Raw genomic sequence first — 12571 nt, 5'->3', positions numbered from 1 at the left:
AACGACAAGTCATTTTTTACAGTGCAAGTCCAGTCAATTTAATTTTCCACGGGTGGACTCCTAGGTCCAATGGGAGGCACCTGAAGGGCCTGAATATTTGTTTCAATGAGATATTTGTCTTTATGGGGTATTGAGTGTAGACTAATGAGAGGGGGAAATAATTCAAAGGATTGAATCATAAGGCAGCAATATGTAATGTAAAAAAAGGGGTCTGAATACTTTCTAAATACACTGTCACTTTGACATAATTCTGTACTATTGCATAAATTACTTTTGCTGATGAAACAACAATTAATATCTCAAGACCCAAACTTCAACACATTTACTTTTTGACACACCCACCATCTTAGGTCTAAAAGAAAGCTCTTGGTTTGATGTAACATTTTTAAGAAAGACATAATGACTAGCTGATTAGACAATTGATTAATGTCAGCACTGTAAAGTATTATCTAGTGCTGAAAATATTTTAGGTTAATCTACAATATGGGTTAAATTCATTGCAATGAATGACAATGAATAACAAATCCATTCACTTTCTCCTCAGTTTGCCGTAACAAGAAGTGCTGATATTGTAGACATTTTCATTAATATGTAGTCATTTTCCAAAGTGATTTAAATGAGGTAAATTCCTGTAAATTATTCATGGTATTCTTTTTCCAATGAGGGTACTCACACATATGTGATATTGCACATATGAGGGTACTGAAGTGTGTGTGTGTGTGTGTGTGTGTGTGTGTGTGTGTGTGTGTGTGTGTGTGTGTGTGTGTGTGTGTGTGTGTGTGTGTGTGTGTGGAGAGATTAACGGTGAGTTAATTAGGGGACGAAAGGAGATATGTGATTTTCTGTTAGTTTGTACAAACAATAGAGATGTCAGTGTGTGTGTGACTGTGCTTCTGAAAATGAAGAAATGCAGGAGACAGACAAAGACACATGCACTGAGAGAGAGAGAGAAAGACCGCAAATAGACCGTGGTTACTAGACTGACACACAGACCCATTCAAGAAATCTATTTCTAAAACTGTTCTAAAAACATTTTCTAAAAATGTTCTAAAAACATTTTCTCATCATTTCTATCCCAACTCTTGCTGCAAAATACATGCTAGGAAAAGAGCAACACGAGGGATTGCAATGTATGATGACTTTTTCAACATACTCAGACAATGGCCTGTAGCATTCATACACAAACACTAACTCACACTGTTTAAGTTTTGTTGTATATATTGGGTTTTGAGTGCATGTTTCACATTTAGCTTGAGGTTTGTTTGCCTATGTATTTATCTTGTTGTCCTTTGCCCAAATTATGTAATTTACTAAATTATTGACTACATTCTGACATCTCATATTAGCCTGTTTTGAGAGTTGTAAGAAATATTTTGTCATGTTATGGCATCAGAATAAATTGCTGAGCAAGTTGTAATGATGTGCAGGTTATCATGCTCCTTACACTTTTTGTGGATCTTTTCATGATACACAATTTGCGCAATGGATTGTTAATTTTTGTCAATTGGTTAGATTTATGTAGGTTTTTTTTACAGTTTTAAAGTGTTCTTTCTATAATGTAATAACCTGAAATAGATTTGATCGCACAGCCATGAAGGACCTGTCCTTCCCACTAGTTTCTCACCATGCAACTTCATGATCTGCTTCTGTGGAAAAAAAAATTGAAAAACTCATTTTGATACTTTTTACAGTTTTTTTTTTCCAAACAATGTTCAAAACAGGGTCAATTTTTTCCACAACACTACACACAATTAACACAACACCATACCCAACACCATAAGTAGCATAATCCCTCAGATCTTTTGCAAAATGAAACACTTCAGTCAAAACTATATACATATATTTATGAAAACTATGTTGTTGTCATATCTCAAACAAATCTATCATATAGTCTGATTACTCAGCTGATTGCATTTTCTTGAGTGCATGCTTTTTTACTTTTTTACTTTTTTACTTGTATACTTTTTTTTTAAACTTTTACACTGAATACGTTGTTTCTCTGGTCTCTACATTGTAAAATCACTCAAAATATCTATCCATTTCAAAATGCCGCATTGCTCAAATCTCATCTGATACATACATTTGCAAATGGTCCTTGTCTTTGTTCACATGCTCCTCCAGGTCTACCCCTATCTCTTCCTCTCCCTTTACCTCTTCCCCTACATATTTCCCCTATCATCCTCTCTCTTCCTCACACTCTTCCTCTCAGTGCTACATTGCCTTCAATTTCTGTTAAAGAAAGGGGTTCACCTGTCAGGACTGATTGTTGAGTTTACTATTATGCAGCACCTGAGTGTATTTGCACCCAATAGTTGTGTTTGATCAATTGAGTGTGGTATTTTGGAAAGTAGTGCCTTGAAATTGCAAAGAGAAGACATTATGTGATATTTCTGTGTAGAGAAGTAGAGAAATGTGTTTAGTGTGATGCAAAACAATGTGTGCAGTGTTTGGCAAAAAGTGTGAGGCTGATGTAATCTGGGCTGATGATTTGCTCCCTGGGTGTAAGGTTTTGCTAACTAGGAACACTTTTGATGTTACGCTACGTTAAGCAACCGGAAAACCTATTTCTGTACAGTAGTATATCTTAAATACATGCATTTTCATTTGTCATCGCACACAGTTTTTAATCTCAGTTTTACATCTTGTCCCATGTCCAGAAAATAAGAGGGAACACAAAAAGACAAAAGACTTACATCTCATTCAGTTGATTATCAAGAGGATCATCTATTCTGCAAGCTGTAAGTGTGGTTGTTGTCAACCTTTAAACAGACTATTTTGATATTTCAATAACCAGCTTAAAACGTGTTTGATAGCGTAATCGCTCACCATGACATTACTGTAATCTGCACCCCTACTGTACGGTGACCTCAGCAGAACATAACTGCATATTTTACTAACATTCCTCTACTTCATTTTCTGCTCTAGCCCACTGTTGTTCTTGTGTTCCTGAACAGGCAATAACAGGCTTCCATGTTGTTGTAAAATTACCGGTGTTGTGAATTATTATAACCCAGCAGAAATACTTTTCTTTTTACAGCAGATTTTAAGTTATGCCTGGGCCATTTGTTTTTTTCTTGTTAGAGAAGTTGAACATTTGTCATCCTGAAAAATGTTTCAAATTCTAATCATATTCTACATGGGCTCATTCCACCCATTGATGTTTGCCTTGTTTTACAGTCATTGTTTCAGACTTTTATTTGATAGATTTGTACTCATTTGTTAACTCGAAGTCGCTTATTATTTTGGAAGACAGGATTTCAACAGCTGATCATTTGTTTGATTTATTTATCATATGTATTGGAGGCATGTGCCACTAGAGACACAAGTGCTTCGTAAGCATCGCTCTGTTTAACAATACTTTTTAATTATAAACAACTGAGCTTCATGTTGAGGTGTTCTTATGTGTGAGGTTTAATGTTCGATTTCCAACAGAATCAGGTTATGGAAACAAAAAATAAATAAGATAAAATAAACCCTCAAAAAGAATTGGCCAGCATTTTTGTGTGGTCTGGATTCCAGCCTGATTTGTAAAACTGAGTGTATTATGAGGTTGTGTGAGACAGCGCTGTCGATTAGGTGCCTCGGAGCCCACTGCAAGACCCTAAATAAAGTGTGCAAGTTGCACAAGCGCTGTGTGATGTGATACAGTAGGAGAGTATTTGACTCTTAATTGGCCTATGCTCTCTATAGGCTCTGTATTGAATGTGGGACCTAACAATATCGATCTGAATTACTCTGAGGTCTTTATGCTTTCTATTGCCCTCGAGAGTAATCGGATATTTCCGTCTGCACTGCAAAACCTGCTTATCTAACCAAGTGTTATTAACCTTATATTAAGATAGAAAAAAATCATTATTATATTATGGTATTATATAAGATTAATAACACTTTTTGCAGTGTGTGTGTGTGTGTGTGTGTGTGTGTCCTCCTACGTGATCATTCAGACGTTTTCACTTTCTTTAACATTACAGCATAGAGAGGAGAACTGCAGTCACCGGACTGATTTTATTTGTTAGAAGTTTTCAGATAACTGTCTCCCTCTGTCAGTATAACATTAGAATAATATCTACATCGGCTGGACACCTCAGTTGAGCTCACTTTAGAATGTCTCAGTTCTGATGGCACAGTTCACTTTTCATATTAACATGTGGCACTTCAAGGACAAACAGATACTATAAAGCCACTTTGGACGTGACATCAGTCAGGGCCGGATTTATTGACTTATATTCTGTGTACTTGGTATCGTAGTGCTCTTGCTGTTGGTGTCCTCTCCTCTATATCTATAAGTTAGCTGTTCTGAGTAAAAGTATTTCTAGGTAAATAATTTGTCAGATGTGTGAGAAAATGTGTGAGTTCTTATTTGCCTTCTTTGTTCAGCATATTTTAAATTGTGCTTTTCATATGGCACTCCAAATGAATACGTACTACAGTATTTTGGGCCCTTTTCCTCCTTAGTGTCAGACCACTGCATTTTCCTCCATCACCCCACCTGGGTACTCCCCACTCCACTCCAATCCACTCAGGGGAAGAGAGGTATAACGGAAGTGGCTGAAAATGAACTAAAAAAATCCTTTGAATGACAGTGATAGAAGGAAATGTTTGTGTATGTTGATTTTGTGTGTGTGTGTGTGTGTGTGTGTGTGTGTGTGTGTGTGTGTGTGTGTGTGTGGATGGGTGCATGGATGTGTTTGTCCAGGTTCCCGAGTACAGAGTGAGATCAGATATCATGAAACATCCTCAGTTAAATGTAGGACTAGTCACCTTTACTAGGCCTAGCAGAGGCTTATTCTTCACTGCATGTTTATCATGCTTTGCCTCTATGTGCAAAACAGATAATCAGATAAACAGATAATCAGTGACGGCTTTGTGAGTATTTTTTTTATTAGTTGCAAAGACCAGCAGAAGACAAAACAGACAATGTTACCATGTCACCATCCATACATCTTCATCGACATAATAAATACTGACAGAATACCAGACCAGGATTTTTTTTTTAAAATTAAAAAAAATAATAATAGGGGAAATAGGGAAAGCTTCATGAACGTCATCATAGTTCAATATGTATTTATATAGTGGTGAATTCAGAGCATCCAAAAAAGGACATGACAGACCATATCCAAATTACAGAAGGATAGGATCTGAACGATACATTAACACTCATCATGGCTAATATTAGGATTATCCTTTGTTACATGTTCCAATTGATTTTACAGCTTTCTCTGGTACACTACTACTGTATCTCTCAGCATATTTGAGGTAAAACCTCTGCTGTAATGTCCCAAAGATTATACATTGAAGGACAGACACAAAGGTGTATCGTATCAGCCTAGACCACATGGTGCATAGTTTATCACAAACAACTCTCATCTGAAATTACATTACATTACATTACATTACATTACATTTAGCAGACACTTCTTGACCAAAGTGACTTACATATGTCAGCTATATTACAAGGGATCACATTGTCCCCGGAGCAACTTGGGGTTAAGTGCCTTGCTCAAGGGCACAACGGTGGAAGCTGGGAATTGAACCGACAACTTTCAGGCTACTGCACGCTAGCCCAGCTCCTTAACCACTACACTACCACCGCCCCCAAAGTCTCCATCATTTGGCAAACCACCCACGGGTATTTGGTAACTCACACCATTCACCTTTTCACCATTCACCTTCTATCACAATGCCTTCCATGTATGCACAATGTCTCAGAGCAGACACAACGTCTCCAGGCAACCTTGCCCAATCATGAAATCCTTGCTCTGCCATGGGATAGTATGGACTTAATTAGGAGTAATGTAAAAGATGCATAGCATTTTATATGGATCTGATCTATTGTACTCCAAACTCATAGAGGCTGTGAATCATCTGAAATAAATGTGCTGCGTAACATGGAACAGACCACAGGTCATGGTGGTCCAGTTAAAGAGGGATGGCTCCTGAGCCACTCACGGGCCACAGGCAGTCCAGAGACTCAGGAAGGAAACACAGAAATGGAGGGCAGTGAATAAAAGTCTTACAATACTTTCAATTCATTATTTGAAATTGATTTGTGTTTTCCTGCCCACCTGTCAGTAATTTGACATTTTGAGTGATGTGGTTTGATAACAAATGGATGTGTGTTTTGTATTTGTGTTTGTATGAACCGGATCATATTTAGTAACAGGTTTGGTTTACTGGACTGGTGTACATTTAGATCATTGAGGTGATGCCTGAAAATCTGAGTCTACACGAGTTTCATAAGTCTAAAGAGTTAAGTGAGCACACCTGCAGACACACTAGGAAAGATAATATCTGAACAAGTCCACTGCCCGACAGGAACCAGTAAATATGCTTTTAGCCTTTTATGAACTGAGTACCATCTCTAGAAAAGCAGTAGTTATCTAGAGTGAACAGTAATTTATGATCAATGAGGGACGGAAAAGTGTTAAAGGAAAGGATATGGGATACCTGAAAGGTAATTTGGAAAAATGATTACATAAACATATAAAACACAGTAAATGCCTGAGCTAATAATAATAATCATTATTATTATTTTATGGTTTCCTATTGTAAATCACTCCTCTGACTTTATTTATGATCTAGATTTTTTAATTAACATTTAGTGATGTAATCACCATACAACATCCGTTTGATTTAATGAAGACAATGTCGGTGTCAGGTAAAAATATATATGGTTTTGCACACCACTTTTTATTCCAGATCATGAGACAGTCAGTACTAGAGTCACTACACTACATCAGGAATATTCCTAAACAGACTGCTGCACAGCTTCAATACACCTTCAATAAATCAGTTGGACCCTGTAGGAGTATTAATATTAGCATATTAAATTGGCCTAGGTTGTGGAGCAGAAACAATGACAAAACATACACGTGTGTTATTGAAAATGTTTGATCATGTTTATTAGGACTTTTATTTACATCAAAATAGGTTATTGTTAGACTTGTATAACACACAAGTAAGCAAGGGAACAAACACAACTCTTAATAAACTTAATTGTGTGCAAAATGGCTAATGCCCAAATACACTCTGTATGTACACCCAAAGGAAAATGTCATGCAAATAATCTGCTTTTAAATAAAAACGAACAAGTTCTATGCCATACCATTTTCTTTGGAAGATATGTGACCTAATGAAACTCGTTGCTTCCTTACTCAACTACAATTAAGTTAATTTATTTTGGGTCTTCTACGCCTTCTCTTGGTTTGTTTACTTCTGTAATGTTGGACTGGTGTGTTTTGTAAGCTCGCAATGCATGTTCTGCACGTGTTACGATAATTTAACAAAAGTATTTTACAAAAAAGTTGCTTTCTTAAATGTCATTTCATCTGGAACACTCCTACATGAAAAGCACATAAGTGCATTCCTGTTATAATGTAGCCTGATACATTACTGCTGATCTTCAACAATCTGTTTTCAATACAAACATAATATTAACATCCAATTTGCAAATCCGACACTTTAGTTCAGTGTAAACAGAAGAGGAAATATTAAGTTAGATGTCATAACATATTTCAACCAGTCACAACCTTTACTCACTGGACATCTTTACCTTTTAAGTACACATCAGTTCACAATACTTACATTTTATTTATTGACAGATATAATGCTAACTCACTTTTCCAGTGAGACTGTGGCCCCCAAAGAAATATGATTTGCTTCAGAAAATAATTACCCAACTTTTCATGATAAACATATTTATGAACGTTGTGGTTGCTCATATACTCCTGGTCATATGTGGCATTATAATTCTGTACAACAGTGAAGTTAGGCATGCTTAGGCATTACTTAAGAAATATTAAGGGTTCAATTAATGTCGTGCATCATTGTCGTCATCATATCATCATCACCTTCATCATTATCATTTTTGACTAAGTGAAGTTCATAATAGCTGTATGTGTCCTTCGCAAATGCTTTTTGGGGTAAGGGCTTCCCATTTGATTGCTTAGAACAGCAAGCCCAGACCGCAAAAAGATTCGCAAAGGACAGGTGGTCCAAAATCCAGTTGGTTCAATGAAAAAAAAAAATATCCATGGGCTCGTCGCAGTGCTTTCCAGTTATTGTTAACCCGTATTCTGTATATCCAACAGTTCTGGGCTCCGAAGCTTCTTTCTGGTATCCGTTGCTCCATCTCACACCATTAAAACGATATTTTCCAGAGATGTCATTCAAGCAAGCTTAAAAGATATCCACCTTATTCACCATCCTTCTCTCATGAGCGATGGTTTTGGTTTACCTGTAGTCATTTCCTCATCTGCTAAGCCTAAATCTGTGGCTGCTATTTTACTACAGAGGCACATATTCTTATAGGTAGCGTCGCCCTCAGGAAAGCTGATCTACTGTTGTCAGTCGATGGATCTACCGACGGAAGAAGATTACATTGCTCCAGCTCACAGTAAATAGAGAGCAGCAAAGGATTTCATTGGAGCATATAAAAAGTCGTCACCCACCAATCGGTGTCTTTCTACCATTGGAACCCCCCTTTTTGAAAAAAGAAGAAATTAGAAAGAAAGGAAAGTAGATTGTGCGAATGCTATGCGAAAGTCACAAAATGTGCAAATGTACACAAAACTGATACACTTTGAGATGCTATACTACTTCATGTACCAATAATGACAAGCACACTATTAAATATGACACAAGCCCAAGACACTTCCCATAGCTTCCAACAGCACATTATAATAATGAAATCTGATCACTCTCGACCAACACAAGTCAGTGTTGTGGTATAGTAGTCCTGTATAATGCCTTTGTCCATAAACAAACTCAAATAATGTATTTCATACTATAGCTATTCAAGTCCTTTCAAGACGTTTCGAGGATAAAACAATTCCAAAGGATAAATAGATAGATTACACTTACCGCGTTCTATAATATCCTATTGTCGATCGCGCAAGGTTTCTACAGATTCCTGCTCAGTGTCTGAAAATATCACAAAAGCCCAGCATTCCCTGTCTCATAGAATATGGACATTAATTCACCGAGTTGGAGGATCAGGATCTATATTTGGATGCCCCCCTCCTCCTCCCGTCATAGAACCATAAGTGCCCCACCGCCCCCCACCCCCTTATCCCCAACCACCTCCACCACCACCACCACTCCTCACTCCCTTTCTCCCTTTCATTTTTCTCAATGTGTTAAAATTAGCTCCTGGACTGAAGGTCAGTGGCGAGAGCTTTCTTTAAAACGTTCTAGAGATAACATGTTAAGCTTTGTTTCATTTCCCTCGATGTGATTTTGATTGGGTTGCCGTCTGATTTGTGGATGTCTCCAGTCAGTCACGATTCCCTCCATCTGTCTCCGGAGCACAGTGCTCGCCTCTACTGACGCAGCCGACGCGCATTACTCACTTTAGCAGTCACGACTCCAGAAGCTGCGCCGTTCCCAACCAAACCCTACGCCAGAAATGAATTACCCAACAGTAGCTTACCCAGCTTCACTTCATCCTTTCGGTCAAACATGGTAAACAGGTTCATTACTGAACACTGGCGTTTTCCATTTCCCAAAATATGATATTTATTGATGTTCATATGGAGGACGTTAAGAATCTCCTGAAAGTATGGCGTGTAGTTATTGCTACACCATCTCACTATATGAGCAACATTGCAGTCAAATACAAAAATGTCCTCTTATCTGGACAACAATCTTTGCTGCTCAGTCTGGGCATGTGTAGTTGCGTTTGAATTATCCTGCTCCAATAATCATGGACTGAAAGCAATAAAGCTGATCGACAACAGAGGATAAGAATAAGCTGTATACGAAAAGCCGGAGGAGAGTCAAGGCAAGCACCATCTACAGAGTTTAAACAGCCTATAAAAAGGAAGTAATGTAAAAAAAAACGGCAGTGACTGCTATAAACTACCGCCATTAGCCCTGTACTGATCTTCATTGACAGACACGGCTGTTTTCTTAATTTAGATATAATTCTCCATTCTCCTGAGAATCAATGACAACTGACGTAAGGTTGGGAACCTGAAACAAGCAATTGCAATGGCAGGCCATCCTGTCTCGGATACTGTAGAATATTTTGCAGCATTCACTGTTTTCAGCACCACATTGTATGGACAGCTCCATTTCCACTCAATTATCCGTTCCAACCAGATAAAACTCTGTTGATATCGTTGATAAGTCATTCGGCGAATAGTCATGCTCAGTTGGTTTAATAAAGATCACATCTCGACCATTCATGTACGTAAGACTACTCGGAATTTGCCACATAACTGAGTGAGAGCAATTCGTAAAACATTGGATGAGTCGTGCTTAAAAAGTCTTTTGCATAGGTACGGATTCCAACAAAGATGATTTCCACAAACGTGCCTGGTCCATTTTACATGGCCTACATGCAAAATTTGCTCATCCATATAGGGAAGCCTTACCCAAAAGGAAAACACATTTGAACACATGAAATTATAAAATACATGTCAATGAATTACTGAATTACTGTTGAGACACATCGCGACCAACACCACATTCCATATATTTCCATTGTTTTTGTTTCTTGAAAATCAGTCTGTCTTTATAGTCGTGATACCCCTCGTCTATTTCTAGATCTCGATCAAACTCCACACCTATTTTTAGCACAAGGGTGGAAAAAAGACTCACAACCCTCCTTGGGAGACTTTTTCTTACGTGTAACGCATGACATGCACGTTCACATCTACTCAGAGGTGCGTACTGAATGCAAATGCTCCTCTCCACAATGGCCAAATACTCGACAGAAGATCAGGAGGAAAATTACTTTCTATCAAACGATCTTTCAAATTCAAAATGTCCTTCTATATATTATGGCACTGCTTTCTGTATTTCATTGTACGCTACCATTTCATCATCTACATTTAGACGATCCACATTCTTATATACACGGCTGGGCAACATGTAAGCAAATAGAGTGAATAACAAACACCTGTACCAATAGGAAGGATGGCAATAAAAAGACACATCTTTAAAAAAATAGCAACAACATGCCTTATTGAACACAACCTCTCATACAACTTCGCATTGAGGACAGATTCACGCATGCTGTAATTAAGGCGTGCAGTTGAGGGGGGATTGGGGGGGGGAGAAAAAGACCCCCCCTACCCCCACCTTTCATGACTACGTCAGCTACCCAGCATTGACGTCACGTTTAGATTCTCCCACCTTACAGTGTCCGTGATTAAACCGCTTTTGACATTTGTGGACATTAGAATGTGCGATTGTAGGCTATACTGACAGAGGGAAACTACTTTGTGAGTCTCAAATGTCTACTAGGTATGCCACAGTTGCAATGTTACTAGGTCTATAGTTTACATCAACTAAATAATTCTCAGAGACAGAATTATAGTGAGAGGAGAGAGAGAGTGTGTGTGTGTGTATGTGTGTTTGGCTGAATTAGCGAGGTTTCATTACTGTGGAAGCAACAGTTTGAGTGTACAGGGCGAGGGTCCTCTAATAGCATTGAACAGTTCAGAAGAAAGAATTTCTTACACGACCTTTCTAAACTAAAGAACCAGCCGCCCTCTTGTTGCCTGCAATATGCAAGGCTCACCGCACAATGTCGCCAGAGAATATGGTGTTCAAAACACAAGCGCAGAGGTCCACACACGCACACAGAACCCGAGAGAGACTCACGGTCTAACGCCAAGATGAGTAGGCTACATCTTTGCAGAGACACTGGCACCCATTCAACAATGGCCGTGCGCGATTCATGAATGGCATTCCCTGCACGATAGGTTTCATGAAGAGTGGGCTCTGGGCAGGCATCAGATTTATACCGAGGGTAGGTGACAAATATTTTGAACTGAACAAACTAAGATTCACATGAAGTGATATCAGAAAATTGGTAATTCATCTTTCTTTGTACTATTAAGAGCACCCATACATAGGGCGCTAATTGATATGCTGGACGGAGAAAATGACACAGAGCTCCAGAAGGAGCCGTACGCACTTTAACTTCAAGCGATACACTGCATCCCTGTCCATGGTGCTGAAACTAAAGGCGGTAACTTGCATAGACGGCAGACGCAACACCTCACTGCAGTGTGCTCTGCTCTTCTGAAGCACTGTTGTGTAAACACAATTCGAAATCTGTTTGATTATGCAGTAGCCTAGTACCACAACTATGAGCAAAATGTACCAAGTAAGCAGTTCAAATTATTATTGAATGCGCTGATTTTAGGAAAGACAAATATTACAAATGAACTGCATGCGCAGGAGAACAAGCTGCCAACTTGATCCATTCAGCTTCTCAGGAGTGATTCAAAGAAATACTCTGTGACAAACAACATCGTGTCCTTTTAAAAAAAAAACTTATCAGGAGACTATAGACTGGATGAGCACTTTCGAAGTTAAGAGCAACACTCCAGCAAAAGCATTAAAGCAGGCATCAGCGCGCAAAACCAGGCTTCCGTGTATCTTATAAACCGTGTCATTCATTGTTAACTGAGACATGAAAATGCCATTGTTAAAAAGTCTTACCTTAGTCAAGACTCGAGCTCTGGAAACAGACACGAGGCTGAAAGAAGATCAGAGGACGTCCATGCCGGTCCTTTCATTTTCCCGTAGCACCGCCTTTTAATGTACAGGCAATTGG

The sequence above is a fragment of the Alosa alosa genome, chromosome 14, assembly GCF_017589495.1.
Source record: "Alosa alosa isolate M-15738 ecotype Scorff River chromosome 14, AALO_Geno_1.1, whole genome shotgun sequence".
Taxonomy (NCBI): Eukaryota; Metazoa; Chordata; class Actinopteri; order Clupeiformes; family Clupeidae; genus Alosa; species Alosa alosa.
This window is presented reverse-complemented; position numbering follows the sequence as displayed.